Source organism: Dama dama, chromosome 31 (assembly GCF_033118175.1).
Source record: "Dama dama isolate Ldn47 chromosome 31, ASM3311817v1, whole genome shotgun sequence".
Taxonomy (NCBI): domain Eukaryota; kingdom Metazoa; phylum Chordata; class Mammalia; order Artiodactyla; family Cervidae; genus Dama; species Dama dama.
This window is the reverse complement of record NC_083711.1, coordinates 53767447-53785104: the sequence shown is the minus strand read 5'-3', so window position 1 is coordinate 53785104 and position 17658 is coordinate 53767447.

Genomic DNA, 17658 nt, shown 5'->3' with positions numbered 1-17658 from the left:
TAAGATTGCATGTTCTCTATATAATTAATTCCTTCACTGTTCTGTATTTGTTCATTAATATTAATAAATCTCCCCATCATTCTGTGCAGTGAAGCCATTCTCAGTGTTTTGGAAATCTAAAGTTATAGTCATAGCCCATGAAATACTCAAATCCAGAGCCAAGCTGGTAAAACCCTCTGAGGAGAAGATTTTTAAGTCTGTAGACAAGGACTCGAATCTAAGTTCTCATAATTACCACAGTTGCCCCTCTGAGCCCTGGAAATAGAGATACAATGTTGAGTGAAGGCAAAGATTTGTAATGAGAAAAAAAGATGAGAAGTTTCTAAAGGAGGTTGGGTATTTTTCTAAAAGACTAGGAAGATAATTCAGATGAAAGGGTGAAGAATGAGGAAGAATTTTACTAGAGGAATACCCATTGGAATTTCAACACTGATAATAACCAGGTGTAGTTCATGAGAGAGGAAATGGGATCTCGTGAGGAGACAGAATTGAATGACCTTGACTAGATAACATATGATTGTTCTTCCCAATAGAATGAAAGCTAAGCTCCATTTCATCAATTTGCTAATGTCTTTCCTTCTGCTGTGTATATGTCTTCCTACCATATTATTCATGACAGTGTATGCATATGGGCAGGCATATGCCCATGTCTGCCTCATTTAAAGGTGATTCTCATCTAGTCACCCCTATCACTGATAAGTATGCCCCAGGACTCTGGCCTATAGTATAAAACTCCTGTACAATCTGTTCTCAATTTTGTCAAAGATTTTACTTCTCTATATCACTCTGCCAGCTGGCCAGATAGCATGAAGCTGGGATGAAAGTTAGAAAGATTCCCTGTTTCCCGGTATAAAGGCTGGAAGAACATAATCAAAACTGAATCAAAATTTCAGCTCTGCCATTTGTTCATTGATGTTACGCTCCCTCCATTCGCTTCTTCTTTCTGTAAAATGTGTGGGTAAGGATACCAGAGAGGTTTGTTGAGAATATAAAACGAGATGGTTTATAAAGTGATAATCATAAATAGCACATAAAAACTCAATATATGTTAGCCAGAAATAGTGACAGTAAGAGCAGTAGGTGTATTTATATGAATGCAGTACCTATTAGTACGTTTGAGGATTCTTAATTAGCATATATATATTTATGAAATAAAGTTCTGCCTGAGATCTCATGCTTAGGCAATAGAAACTTTGCTTTAAAATTAATAGTTAAATAATTTTGTGGAGATTGGATTTCTCTTCAGGGAGACTATGGATAGTTTAAGCTATTAGTAAAGAGCACACTCTGACTCAGTTAATCAAAAGAAAAAACGTGTGAGATGCTTAAAACATAAAGTTGGGTTGGATTTTCAACTGTTTTTTACTAATGCAGGTAACCATGTACTGATATTAACTTTACATTGTATCTGTGGATTCTGTGATGATCAGCTAGCTTGTTGGCATAGAGACCCATTGATTGGCAATGACTCAGTCCAAGCCTGACTCAGAAAAAGGCTTTCACAAACATACTTTAAGATTCTGAAATGCAAAATATATCCCAAATCCCTCCTACCAATCCCAGTCTTCTTGCACTATAATTATCATAACTTTCAACTACAATAAAATCTGTCTTATATACATGAACTCTGCACCCATTTAATTTTGTATCTACTTCAACATCTGACCTTCAGCATGGGTAAATATATGTTTTTACATCTTGGCACTTCATCTTGGCTCTCTATTCCAAATCTCAATCCTCCTAAATTTATTTTTAAGATAATTTCATGCCTTGCATACAAAAAGGATCCAGAGACTGTGTGCATGTGTGTAAGCGGGCATACTAACTTAACTAGCCAGGATGAAAAGAAACAAAGGAAATACAAATGTGTGGCTCCTCAGAGGTGTTCTGCCTGAAGAAGACTTTTCCAAGTGAATGGGTGAGTGGATACAATTTGACAGTTATCTGCCCCTTTCACAGTTCACTGTCATTTTAATTTTAGACCTCTTAAAACTATTAAGATTTTAAGTGAACACACAGACATAGCCATATCCAAAAAGGTTTGAAGAAATGATAATTCTCTTTTTAAAGAAAAGTCATTGAATGTTCTACAGAAATCCAATTTTGACCCCAGTCTTTACAAAGCCGGACTTAGACACAAAACATGCTGGCATTGCCAGGGACATAGTCCATTGAAGAGGATTAAATCTAGAAATAAACAAAGATTCACTAACTGGGGGGGGAGGAGTGTACTCTCAGGAAAAATTAGTTATAATAGTAGAATAGGTTTTCCTATTTTGAAAATAATTTGTACTAGGTCACTCTATCCTGTAAGCAAGTCATGAAAGTAAAGAATTAAGCTTTGCCCCGCCTCAGTGCCAGCAGGTTTGCTGATTATCCTTATTTTATTAGAATACCGATGATGTTCTCATCCTAAATATAGGGAATGGATAGAGTAAGATAACTTTTCTTTGAGGGGTACATGGTTGGATTTTTGGAACTTCAGCAAAAGTCAGCCTATGAACACAATATTTTTTGAAAAGCATTCCAAGTTTTGAAGACCATAGAAGAACAAAAAAATGTGCCAACAGGTAAAAGAAACATATGTTTCATGGCTCAGTCGTGCACAGTATAATCTATATTATATAAACACTAAATAATGAACTTTTCCAAAATTGTTATACATTTATATTCGGAGGACTCAGAGATTAGACATATGCATGTATGTGGTGGTGGGAGCAAAGACTGGTGGTTGGGAAAATGAATGGTGAAAGATAGCCATTTCCTTCCTGTGTATGAAATTTCCAAACTTACCAATTCTGCATAACTTACTCAAGTTCTGCACCCCAAATTGCCACAATCCTTGTTTATTATCATATAGCTTCTGAGGGTCAGAAGTTAAGGTACCCCTTGGCTGGGTCCTCTGCTCAGGGTCTCCCGAAGCTGAAGTCAGGTTGTTGGCTATGCTGTATTCTCATCTAGAGGCTCGAAAAAGTCGCATCTTAATTCTTTCAATATCTTAGCAGAATTCATTTCTTGTACTGCTGAATTCATGGCAGCTTCATTCTTCAAATCTATCAACACACTTGCACACACACATACAACTGGGAGTGGTGGGAGGAGAAATATTTCCAATCACATACCTCTAGACCATCTTTCAAAAGGCTTTCCTGATTCGATCAGGCTTACACAGAATAATTTCCTTTTTGAATAACTCAATTGATTAAGGGTCTTAGTTACATACAGACACACAAAAATTCCTACATTCTTGCCATATAATGTAATAAAGTTGCAAGAGTAATATTCTTGCATTTATGATATTAAGCTTTGCCATATTCTCTTGGTTAAAGCAAGTTGTACATCCCTCCTAAATTCAAGAGGAACTGATGTGGATCTCACGAAGTTGTGAGTGTCAAGAGACAGAAATCATGGTGACCATGTTAGAATCTTACCTTTCACTGTCTAGAAGCCCTAAAACTAAAAAATCAAGAAATAGCAGTGTAAGTGTGTGCGTATGTTCATGCGTGCTTTAATATGGAGACAAAATCGAAAGAATCAGCTAAAATATATATAAGTGGTTAAATGTAGGAGATGCAAGAGATATGGGTTCCATCCCTGGGTCTGGAAAATCCCCTGGAGGAAGACATGGCAACACACACCAGTATTCTTGACTGAAAAACTCCAGAGACAGAGGAGGGTGGTGGACTACAGTCCACAGGCTGCAAAGGGTCGGACACGACAGAGCGGCTGCGCAGAGCAGCAAGCGTGGCACGCCGCTTCAGAGTAGCGCAGGGGGTGCGGGCAATTTATTTTGTAGTTAACTCTTTAAACTACGTGGAGGCATGTATTATTTATTTTAATTGGATTTTATTTTTAAGAGATAATTTGTTTTTCAGTTGCTCAGTCATGTCTGACTCTTTGTGATCCCGTGGACTGCAGCACGCCAGGCTTCCCTGTCCTTCACCATCTCCCAGACCTTGTTTAAACTCATGTCCATGGAGTCGGTGATGCCAACCAACCATCTTGTCCTCTGTCGTCCCCTTCTCCTCCTGTCTTCAATCTTTCCCAGCTTCAGGGTCTTTTCTATTGAGTCAGCTCTTCGCATCAGGTGGCCAAAGTATTGGAGCTTCAGCTGCAGCATCAGTCCTTCCAGTGAATATTCAGGACTGATTTCCTTTAGGATTCACTGGTTTGATCTTCTTGCACGCTCAAGAGTCTTCTCCAGATAATTATGGGGTCACAAAAAGTAGGACACAACTGAAGTGACTTAACACATATGCATGCACATACAGAAGATGTTTAAACTTTTCTCCAAAAATAGAAATGGAGGCAGAAAATTTGGGCTTGAAAGCAATTCTTGAGAAAAGATCTGGGAATTTTTGTTGACTATAAACTCAAAGTATGTCAATTATGAGATATTGTTGCTATGAAAAAACAAATGTGATCTCAGGCTTGCATTCATAGAAATATGATGAATAAATGGTGGGGGGAGGAAGCCCTACAGTATTCTGCATTGAAAATTTCACGTTTGAAGTTGTGTTCATTTCTAGGCCCCTAATTTAGTACTGTTTTACTATTGCTAGAGCATCGATGGTTGATTTTTATTATAGAATCAGTATATGGTCTCTGTGGAAAAGTTTAGAAAAGAAAAAAATTCTGCAATATAAATACTTGAAAATGCATATCATAAATATTTTGGTGTTCATCTTTTAAGCTTTTTTCTCTACATGCACACATTGGTGCTGGAGAAGACTCTTGAAAGTCCCTTGGACAGCAAGATCAAACCAGCCAATCTTAAGGGAAATCATCCCTGAATATTCACTGAAAGGTTTGATGCTGAAGCTGAAATTCCAGGATTTTGGTCATCTGATGCGAACAGATAACTCATTGGAAAAGTCCCATATGCTGGGGAAGATTAAGGGCAGAAGGAGAAGAGGTCAACAGAGGATAAGATGGCTGGACAGCATCACTGATCAATGAATGTGAACTTGGGCAAACTCAGGGAAATGGTGAGGGACAGACAGGCCTGGTGTGCTGCAGTCCATGGGGTCGCAAAGAGTCAGACTCGACTGAACGGCTGAACAATGACAGCACACACTGTCTGCCGCACTGTACTGCTCATGTCACACTGTATGTGTACTTTGGGTTTTGCCTAATTTATACTATATTATAGAAAACTTTGTTTTCAGACAAAATGAAAGGCAGTGTAGTTATCGTATTGAGATACACAAATATGTTAGTGGAATAAAAAACAGAGTTCAGAAATAACCCTACTCATATGTTGTCACCAAATTTTCAGCAGAGATAAAAAGGCAGCTTACTACATTAGACATTTCTTCAGTAACAGTTTATAAATGGCCAATAAATGCATGAAGTGGCAGTCAACATTAATAGGCCTCAGGGCAATGCAAGTTACAAAGGGATATTATTTCGCATCCATTAGGATCAGTTCAGTTCAGTTCAGTCACTCAGTTGTGTCCAACTCTTTGCAACCCCATGAATCTCAGCATGTCAGGCCTCCCTGTCCATCACCAACTCCCGGAGTCCACCCAAACCCATGTCCATCAGGTCGGTGATGCCATTCAACCATCTCATCCTCTGTCGTCCCCTTCTCCTCCTGCCCTCAATCCCTCCCAGCATCAGGGTCTTTTCCAATGAGTCAGTTCTTCACATCAGGTGGCCAAAGTATTGGAGTTTCAGCTTCAGCATCAGTCCTTCCAATGAACACCCAGGACTGATCTCCTTTAGGATGGACTGGTTGGATCTCCTTGCAGTCCAAGGGACTCTCAAGAGTCTTCTCCATTAGGATAACTAATCAAAATACAGATAATAGCAAGTGATGTGAAAAAATGGTACCCTCATACATTGTGAGAGACTTTATGTTCATGGGCTCCAAAATCTGCAGATGATGACTGCCGCCATTAAATAAAAGAATGCTTGCTCTTCAAAAGAAAAGCTTTGACCAACCTAGAAAGGATATTAAAAAGTAGAGACATTACTTTGCCAACAAAAGCCCATCTAGTCAAAGGTATGATTTTTTCAGTAGTCATGTATGGATGTGAGAGTTGGGCTATAAAGAAAGCTGAGTGCCAAAGAATTGATGCTTTTGAACTGTGGTGTTGGAGAAGACTCTTGAGAGTCCTTTGGATTGCAAGGTCAAACCAGTCAATCCTAAAGGAAATCAGTCCTGAATATTCATTGGAAGGACTGATGCTGAAGCTGAAACTCCAATACTTTGGCCACCTGATGCGAAGAACGGACTCATTTGAAAAGACTCTGATGCTGGGAAAGATTGAAGGGGGAGGAGAAGGGGACAAGAGAGGATGAGATGGTTGGATGGCATCACCGACTCGATGGACATGAGTTTGAGAAAGCTCTGGGTGTTGGTGATGGACAGGGAAGCCTGGCGTGCTGCAGTCCATTGGGTCACAAAGAGTCTGACATGGCTGAGTGACTAAACTGAACTGAAACATCATTAATCATTAGGGAAATTTAAGTTAAAGTCATTATGTGATACCACAGTACACCAAGTAAAGTTTTTAAATATAAAAGACTGGACGTACCAAGTAATAGCAAAAAATGAAGAGCAATGAGAAGTCTCATGTACTGCTTATCAGAAGGAAAATTTTAGAGCCACTTTGGAAAAATATTTATCAGTTTCATTTAAAGTAGAAAATACAATTCTTCTTTTATTTATCATCTGATGATGCATAATAAAGAAATTATTATGCCTTATTATATTTGTCCTTGGTTTCAGGGACAGATTCTCTAACTATTGGATTTCCCTGGTAAGAGTAGTGTGTTTGTTATCCATGATGGGCTCTGATCACACCTTCTGAGGTTATGCTAATAAAGTGACTCACTGTGGGCTCCTAGATGATTTCAGGATGGAGGCTAACTTTGCCAGAAAGACCAACCATGTGATTTGAGGATTGAGGTTTTTAGAGCCATGTGATATCAGCCCGAACCCTCAGCCTCCAGGGAGTGGAGGGAAGATGAAGATTGAGCTTAATCATATAAACAGTGATTCAGCAATCATTCTTACATAATGAAACTCCAGCACCAATTTTGAGTACCTGAAACTCAGGTAAGTTTCTCTGATTAGTGAACTGTATCAGTATACTGGAAAGGCGACACATCTCAAGGACATGAAAGCTGAGACTCTGCCACACCTCTCCCTGTGTGTCTCTTCTTTTGGCTAATTTTGACTTGTATCCTTTTGCTGCCATAAAACCGTAATTGCATTTATAGCATTTTCTTGAGTTCTATGAGGTGTTCTAAAGAATTATTTTCTAGAACAGTGGGAACCCTGAGTTTGTGGGCAATTGTTCAAAAGTGTTTGTGGCAAGGGAACCCTCAATTTACAGCTGGCTGAGGACAGTCTTGGGAAGACTGTACCTTTAACCTGTGAAGCTTACCACCTGACTCTGGGTAGTAAGCGTCAAAATTGCGCTGTGGTCAAGATAGTTAAAAACATATTCACATAAAACTTTACATGAATGTTCATAAGAAGTTCTACATAAAATAGCCCCAAGTTGGAAAAAAAATAAATATCCATCTACAAGGGAAAAAAATACAAAGAATAAAGAATACATCCATTCAATGTAATATGACCAGTTAGCAAAAAAACAATTAATTATTGATACATGGAACAAATTAGCAAATCTCAAATGCATTATACTAAATAAAACAAGCCAGACACAAAAGAGTAAAATTGTATGATTCCATTTGCATGAATTCTATTCACAGAAAAGTAGATCGTTCGTTGCCAGGAGCTAGAAATGGATTTATATTTGTTTATAAAAAGGACTGAGGGGATTTTCTGGAGTGATGGAAATATTTTATCTCATGACTGCTAATTTAAAATGTATATTTGTCTTGTTAAAGGATGCTCTTTTCCCTTGTTTTACTAAGATTATAAAACCAGAAAAATGCATATTGAATTTTATCCAGTGCTTTATGGTAGTTATTGCAAAATCCTTTGATTTTCTTCTTTTGGTGAAAATTACTTCGTTATATTATTTTAGTTGATTGTTTACTTATCCTTGTCTACATTTACAAATAAATCCTATTTACTATTATTCTATCAATATTCTGTAAGATTAAGTTTGGAAATATGTTTTTTAGTTCTTACACATCTTTATTCTATAATTTATTTTTCTATAATTTCTTAAAGATTCAGGATGCAGGACAATTCCATAGTCATGAAAATAAGTCAGATCTTTATTTTGTTCTCAGTGTTCTAGAAATACAAGTAATATTGGATCTTTGAGGATTTGAAAGAATTTCCCTATGAAAGTTTTGCAACTCAGACTCAGTTGGTAACATGAGAGATTTAGAAATTGTGCTCTTCTTGGGAACCAACTTATCTTCGCTGATTCTGAGAGATCAGAATCCAGTTTGTTGAATTCATTGGGTATTTTCCTTCTCTGGACAAGTTGAAAGAGGTTGAATGATAGAGCTTTTATATAATCTCCTTTTTTGATTTATCCAACTCATTGTTATTCAGATACCTTCCTCATTAACAATTGTTTTAGTCATGTGACTTCAACGAACCTTTTCTCTCAGAGACAGGGTGCAGCAGGACCTGGGCCATCACCACAGGCGTGGTCCACAAACATCCCTGAAGAGAAACCAAAGATTTCAGGGTAGCAAATGCTCCACCAGCAAGGAAGATACAAACTCTGAACCATGGGACTGAGCCTAGATGGCCAAGGAAATAGCTTACCTGTGTGCCAGGTTAAAGATGTGTTGGAGCAGATGGGACATAGGAGAATCAGAACATAGGAGAATACAGCACAGGTCCAACAGAAAAAAAGAAAAGAAAACGCAGAGATCAACAAAGTTCTGCTCAGGCCATAGCTTACAAATACAAAGTGCTAGTCACTGAGTTTATTGTGTATTTGCCTCATGATAGGTCAAATTCTGGGCCTTAGTATAGAAGGTTGCACATAATATCAATGAAAAATAGTGCTTACAAAATGAAAATTCTGCATAACCTTCAAGGGTAGTGATTGGTGGTCAGGAATGCACTTAGAATCCAAAGACTGGATTCAGAGAATCCAGAGAATGAGTTGGGTTTTCTGTTTTTTTGTTTGTTACTTTTTCTTTGCGTTGATTTTCTGTCCATTCAGTATCTTCTTGAATGGAAAACCAGAAGCTCTTTCTTACTTGGGCTCCCTCCCTCCTTCCCTCTCTACCTACTTTCTGGGCAGCTTCTACAGGTCATCTTGGTTCAGCCTCTAATAGTCCATGCTGTGGAATCTGTTAAACATCTTTGCCTGAGTCTTGAGACCATCAGACTCTCAGTATATTTTAGAAGGGCACCACTCTTCAATGTTGAGCACATACAAGGTAAAGCTCAATGTTTCTAAAGCTGATTGCCTTCATTAAAAAATAAATTGACATATAAAAAATTTTTAAAGCTTATTTGAGCATTTATCCATTGAAATTGTTGTTATTTTTGAGTTGCTAAGTCATGTCTGACTCTTACATGGCCCCAGGGACTGTATGTAGTCCACCAGGTTTCTTTGTCCATGGGATTTTCCAGGCAAGAACACTGCAGTCGGTTGCCATTTCATCCTCCAGGGCATCGATCAAACCCATGTCTCCTGCATCTCCTGCATTGGCAGGCAGATTCTTTACCACTGATCTACCAGGAGATTGGTTATTGACCCATTGTTTAGGCCAACTTTTTTGCAATCCCGTGGACTGTAGCCTGTCAAGCTCCTCTGTCCATAGAATTTCCCGAGCAAGAATACTAGAGTGAGTTGCCGTATCCTTCTCCAGAGGATCTTCCCAACGCAGGGATCAAACTCACATCTCTTGCCATGGTAGATGGATTCTTTACCACTGGGCCATCTGGAAAGGCTTCCATTGAAAATGAGAAACACAAAACGGAAAGTGGTGAGAAGCCAGGGAGAAGACAGAAAAAGTGCAAAGCAAAAAAAGGAAATTATTTGGTTATAGTTTAAAGCCTAGTTGGTTGTTTGTGATTGGTTTTCCTTAGTGGTTTTGATTTTGTAAACCTAAAATGTCTACAGTCTTGAATTTCAGTTTGCTTACATAGACCATCTTGGTATTGGAGTCCCCTTAGTCTAATGGCCTTCTTGTTTCATCAGTTTAACACCTCTCATAACATAATCTTATTATAGAAAAGACCTCCTCTTCACTAACGATGAAGATGAACAAATAGGAAGGCTGCATTTTTCTGCAGTAATAATCATTTTCATTCCTCACCCTACTTTAAACTCTTCCAACCTTCTTTTTGTGAAGGCTTGCTACATTGCATTCTTTCACACACAGTGACTATGATGCAAATTCATTAAATTGAAGGACAAAGCAGAGGAGATTTCTTTTAAAAAGAAGACACTGGTACATGTACACATATCTGGTTAGAACTCACCTTAAAGTTACTAGCCTCCCACAACTTTAAGTGCAATTTAAAAAGTACAATCACTATTTTCCCTCATCCCCATGGCAATTGCTAAAAATTAGCATAAAACAGAAAAGCAGACACATTAGCCATAGCAATGGCATGTTTTCTCAGCTTTTATTATATAATTGGGAAATCTACAGATAAATCATTTGCAGATTTTAGATTAGCATTAATGAATAGCATTGCTGGTCTGAGTATATATTAAATGTAAAACCATTTTTATCTTCTTCTTAACCCTCCCCAGCACCTTCCCCAACTAAACTGCAGATTTTGTTTAGAGGTTAATAAATGTTATTTTGTTATTTGCTCTGTGAAATCCTTCCTTAAACAGTCATGAAATAAATCAGAAACTAAATATTTTGTTCATAGAAATAGTTTGAGAGCAATAGTACATACTACTAAGAAACTCTCTTTATTAGGGTCGTTACTTTGGTAGTGAGAAAAACATAAAACAAACTGTTATTTCCCTTTGAGTCCCAAGCATTATATGCTTCTTAGGCAGAAACACTTCCTCATTCAGCCAATCATGGATTAAAAATATAAAATCCACTAGAAACAAGTAAACTTTAAGGTTGAAAATTGGTCAAGCAGTTTGATGATCTCTCACTTATAGATTCTTTTTCTGAGTGCCTCAGACTTAATACTGTGTATTAACATGAAGGTAGAGAAGAATCAAATTCAAATTCATTTTATGGAAGGACTATTAGTCCAATAAATTTTAATGGATACCTTTTAAAGGTTTTGGTATGAGTCATTCTTGAAAAAATACTTCAATTTATTTTTCAGACTTCTAAAAGACAGAGGGAAAACCCACTCTGTCCTCAACATTCAAACAAAATCGGCTAATAGGCAGAGTACTTGTTATTTGACCAAAAACCCCTCAGATTTCTACCAGAGTCAAGATAGAAAAGATCAATTCAGCCTTTTAAAGAAGCAATGACTCAGAAAACCATCACATCAGTACAGGGCCTGCTGTTTAAACTGCCTAGATTTTACAAGGTGCTATTAGGTATACTTAAAGTTGATTGACTCATAAATTGGAAAAAAAATTCCCTTTGGTTTCTCAACAAAGGGAGATATTTCTGTGAGTTCTAGAAGGCTTTCTCCTGGACAGGGGAATGAGGAAATTGTACTTTGGTTCTATTTCTTCATCTCCTATTTTACTACTGTGTTTGGTTCTTTCTTTTCTTCTTCATCCAGGAAAAAATAATTGGATTTATTACTACTAGTCCTAATTCTTAAGAGACATATAAAGCAGTGTTTAATAGATCTTGTATATATATAGGCAGTTCCATTTTGCTGAAGAGGATATGAAATATCTCTTCTACTTAAGTTTAATGTTCTTTCTGTTGTTGTTCAGTCACTAAGTCCTTTTGACTCTTTGCAACCCCATGGACTAGAGCACTCCAGGCTTCCCTGTCTTTCACCATCTCCTGGAGTTTGCTCAAATTCATGTCCATTGAGTCAGTGAGGCTATACCATCTAGAATAAACACAGGAATGAAAGTCAGGTATCAGGCATTAACTCTGAGTGAGGTATTTGTTGTTCAGTCACTCAGTCGTGTCTGCCTCTTTGTGACCACATGGACAGGAGCGTGCCAGGCTTCCCTGTCCCTCACCATCTCCCAGAGCTTGCTCAAACTCACGTCCACTGAGTTGCTGATGCCATTCAACCCTCTCTTCCTCTGTCATCCCCTTCTCCTCCTGCCTTCAATCTTTCCCAGCATCAGGTCTTTTCTAATGAGATGGCTCTTCACATCAGATGGCCAAAGTATTGGCGCTTCAGTTTCAACAGCAGTCCTTACAGTGACTATTTAGGATTAACACGATTGATCTCCTTGCAGTCCAAGAGTTTTTTTCAAACACCACAGTTCAAAAGCATCAATTCCTCACTGCTCAGCCTTCTTTATGGTGCAACTCTCACATCCATACATGACTACTGGAAAAACCATAGCTTTGACTAGCCAGACCTTTGTCAGCAAAGTAATGTGTTTGCTTTTTAAAATGCTATCTAGGTTTATCATGGCTTTCTTCCAAGGAACAAGCGTCTTTTAATTTCATGGCTGCAGTTAGCATCCACAGTGATTTTGGAGCCCAAGAAAATAAAGTCTGTCACTATTTCCACTGTTTCCCCATCTGTTTGCCAAGATGTGATGGGACCAGATGCCATGATCTTAGGTTTTTTAATATTGAGTTTTAAGTTAACTTTTTCACTCTCCTCTTTCACTTTCATCAAGAGGCTCTTTAGTTCTTTGCTTTCTGCCATAAAGGTGGTGTCATCAGCATATCTGAGGTTATTGATATTTCTCCTGGAAATCTTGATTCCAGCTTGTGATTCATCCAGCCTTGCATTTTGCATGATGTACTCTGCATCTAAGTTAAATAAGCAGGGTTACAATATAAAGCCTTGGCATATTCCTTTCCCAATTTTGAACCAGTCCATTGTTTCATGTCCAGTTCTAACTGTTGCTTCTTGACCTGCATACAGGATTTTCAGGAGGCAGGTAAGATGGAAGAGAAAATGTATATCTATCCCAAATATCTGTTGTCACCCTGCTTATTTAACTTATATGGAGAGTATATTGTGCAAAGTGTCACAAGCTGGAATCAAGATTTCTGGGAGAAATATCAATAACCTCAGATATGCTAATAATACAACTCTAATGGCAGAAAGCAAAGAGGAACTAAAGAGTCTCTTGATGAAGTTGAAAGAGTGAAAAAGCTGGCTTAACACTCAACATTCAAGAAGAGAAGATCATGGCGTCTAGTCCCATCACTTCATGGCAAATAGATGAGGGAAAGTGGAAACAGTTGCAGATTTTATTTTCTTGGGCTCCAAACTCACTGTGGACAATGACTGCAGGCATGAAATCAAAAGACGCTTGTCCTTGGAAGAAAAGCCATAATTAGCCTAGACAGCATATTAAAAAGCAGAGACATTACTTTGCTGACAAAGGCCCATGTAGTTAAAACTATGGTTTTTTCAGTAGCATGTACGGATGTGAGAGTTAGACCATAAAGAAGGCTAAATGCTGAAAAATTTATGCTTTCTAACTGTGGTGTTGGAGAGGACTCTTGAGAGTCCCTTGGACTGCAAGGAGATCAAACCAGTCAATCCTAAAGGAAATCAGCCCTGAATATTAATTGGAAGGACAGATGCTGAAGCTGAAGCTCCGATACTTTGGCCACCTGATGCAAAGAACTGACTCATTGGAGAAGACCCTGATACTGGGAAAGATTGAGGGCAGGAGGAGAAGGGGACAACAGGGGATGAGATGGTTGGATGGCATCACCGGCTCAATGGACATGAGTTTGAGCAAGCTCCAGGAGATGATGAAGGAAAGGAAAGCCTGGCATGCTGCAGTCCATGGGGTCACAAAGATTCATACAAAACTTAACGACTGAATAACAACAACAAATCCCAAATATTAATTAAAAAAAAAAGAGAGAATTTTAGTTAGAGAAACAATGCAATTGACCTTTGAACAATGCAGGGGCTAGGGGTAATAACCCCACTCAGTTAAAAACCCACACGTGGCTTTATCATCTATATCCACCTATCCTCCAGTCTCAATTTTGATAGATAAAAATATACAATATTGTTTTTTCTTTTCCTCCCCACAACTTCATATTTATATGATACTAGTTAGATTGTCATATATCATGTAGGAAATAGTAAATTTATCACTATAAATAGCACATGACACTCAAAGCAAAGCGATTGTTAACCATTTACGGGATTGGGAATACATGTAAATCCATGGCTGATTCATATCAATGTATGACAAAACCCACTGGAAAAAAAATAATAATAATAATAATAAAAAAAACAATTGTTAACCATTTACGTATATAAAGCATACATCTACATTGTTTATGAAAAAAGTTTCTTTATTTTTCAGAATATTTGATTATGCAAACACCTTCAGCAACTAGATACTGTAATGAGCCATTTTTGTAGATTGAATAAGGCATTTGGATTGTGATTGGTATTTATATTTGTTTGAGTGTTTGTTTTAAAAAAACTAATTTATAGCCATTATTTTTAGAATCAAAGTTAGAAAAATCCTGAAAAGTTCTATTGAAACAACGGTTGTGTTCCAAAGTAGTGGTAAGGTGGTCTTCAGAACTGAAGATTTGTTTAAAAAAGCAGTCTATTTTCCAAAAAAACCTTTCTGTAAAAGACTATAAAAAATATTAGTAGAAAGGAAAATACCTAATTTCCACCCTCTGATGTAGTTTTAATCTTCATATAAAGAGCACAAAGATGACTCTTTTTATCACCACAAGAGAATTTTCATCATATCTTTCATGAGAAGGTAAATGTCAGTTGTACTCACCCCTGAATTGTATATTTTGGCTCCCTTTGTTAATCAACGCTGAAATTCCTATTGATGTGGTACTATAGGAAAAAATGGTTAAACTAGGGAACATATTAGCAAATTGGAAATCCCCAATATATTTGCAATATGTTTAAATTCCTCACCAGAGACTTATGTGAAATTCATGTCATTATAATTTACTTTTATGTTCTTGCTTCTATTCATCCCCTATTGACCAACTGATATTTCTCAGTCATTGAAAGGCTTCGTTCCTCCTCACACGCAAAACATGAGAAGAAAACAAATAGCAATTCTTCTTGCCTTTCTACCCAACAGAACGTATTCACTTCTTTTTAGAGATCTTGTTCCTGCTTGCTAACTTTCTAACTAAAATGGCATGTGGTTTTTGATCACTGTATAATAGGGTTTACGTAAGAGTTAATACTCAGTAGAATAAAGAGTTGAATGCTCACAATTTAATTCTAAGGACATGAACTCAGGAATATTATTAATGTTGTTAGATTTGCCTTTGTTTCAGGTATAAATCTTTTCAATGATCTCTAAAATCTGTCTTAATACAATGCATTCATTATGTGCTTATTTCAATAATTTGCTTTATGGCTGCTGAAATACTGCATGTTTTCAGATACAATAAAATTCAAAAGCATGACTTTTCTTATCTAAAACTAGTGAAACAACAATCTTTACCATTCTAATTGCTTATTGTTCCAAATTACCTGTTCTACATTCTACTTAGGCAGCTAACACTTGACAGGAAATATTAAAGTCAAAATCATAAATTCTTAACTTTTAACATATATGAGTAGTAATAAATAGTGCAAGCATGTACAAGGACAAATCTTGGCTGTTTTTTCCACTTTTCACATCTTCCTATAGCACCTAAGAAACTAAGGTAACCTATCTGAACTTAGTTCCTGTTAAATAGTGCAGGAAGGAAAATTCTGTATCAGTCTCAAACAATGAAACCAAGGTGGAGTGACTATATGTAAATGTGTCGTCAATACCTAGAAATAACTGAATAAAATTTTCTTACTTTTCTTCTCCTTTAGTTCAGATGTATTTGAAGGAGAAATGAGTTGACTAAACTAGGAATTATATAGTGAAAAACAATTATGTAAAACATATTCTTCTTTATGATGTTGGTTAGCTACTGTTAGTTCATCATATATTGGCTCTAGCATGCATGTATCAATCATTGCCCTGACATTCCCACCAGATGGCAATGCTAAGATTTAAGTTGTTAGAACAGGGACTTCCCTGGAGGTTCAGTAGTTAAAGCTCTGTTCTTCCACTTCAGGGGGTGCAGGTTTGATCTCTGGTCAGCGAGCTAAGATCTCACATACTGTGTGATGTGGCCCCCCAAAGTTTTTTTTAATATTTAAGTTGTAATTTGACCAATTACAGACATGTATTTATAGGGGAAATGATTTCCCCTATAAATAAACTTGAATATTTCTTAATAAAACTCATTCCAATTCCCCTCTGTTAAATTCACACATGTTTACATCATTTTAAAAATAAGTTTGACATTAACTTCAAAGAAAGTGATAGCTGTCATACTAAGGAAATCACTTAATTTCATTGTTACTGGTAGTCAGAAAAGCATCTTTTAAACTAACTCTTGAAAGCATTATGAAATGCTGAATATAAAATAAGATTTACCTACAGTTTTATAATATTTAATAAAATTGAACCATAGGTACTATTTAGAGATTGCTTAAGAATATCATAAATAGGGAAACAAGGAAAATTCCCTGTGATATTTATATTAATGTCTAGAATACCATTGAAAAAGTGGAATATAAGGAAAAGAGGATTGCTTATATTATACAAAACAAAAGTCAAGAAAAAACAAAATGGAAGAACAGAGAGTAACAGCTGCTCAAGTCTTTGCACTGGCATGCCACTCAAAGTCTATTTCTCTGGCCAGCAAGAAAGTTCCCCAACTAAAAAATAATGTAGTTCTTGTTTCTTTGTTGTTTTGAGATTTTTAAAATTCCTTATATTTATTAAGCAACTTGATCTTTCGATAGGATTACAATTTATACCAGTCCTTCCCCAAGCGTGGATCTGCAGACTGTGGTTGGTTCATAAACTATGTATGACTGATCAGTGACAAAATCATTTAGAAATTTACAATAAATATTCATGGCAATTTGGCATGGTAATTTTTGTTTACTGAATCTGAGAGTGAAGAATGGAGCATTATTTTGTATTTCTCTTTTTCAGTAATTCGTTTTAGTCATTTATTTTTGTATTTTACAAAATTATTAATCCAGAACAGATTAGTAAGGGAAGGGGGTGAGACTAGTCTTTTACTCCAGGTCTGAGAGACACTGACTGGCTTATACCTTACATAGATATCTTCAGAGTGATTCCAGATCTTTCTTCTTTACAGCTATGACTATGGTGCAGAATTTCTTTCCTTTGGATACAACCTTTCCTTTCTGTTGATCTAATATTGAACAGGTAAGTAAATCATATTTTACACTGAAGTCATACAGCTGACAATGAGGTTTTATACTAGCCTGTGCCTTTTTCATTTCCTGGCCACTTAAAATCAAACTTCTTGGATATTAAGAGCAGACAGAAGTCACGTTAAATTAGGTAATAAACCTAAGATGTAACCATCAAGAAGCATTTATTAAGCATCTACTTAATATTCTACAAAGCATCTACTGAATATTCTACAATTCTCAGTCTTCAAAAGACTTGAAAACCCTGTTTGGGGTTAAGATAAATCCATTGGAAACAATAAGAGGCCATGGGTAAGTGACAACTTTTTTGCTGCCAACTCTAAGTGATGGAAGAATTCAGGGGGAAATCTTCTTTATCTGCATAAACAGGTAATGCCTCTACATCACACGAATGTGTGTTCATGTATATGACCTCCTGTCCA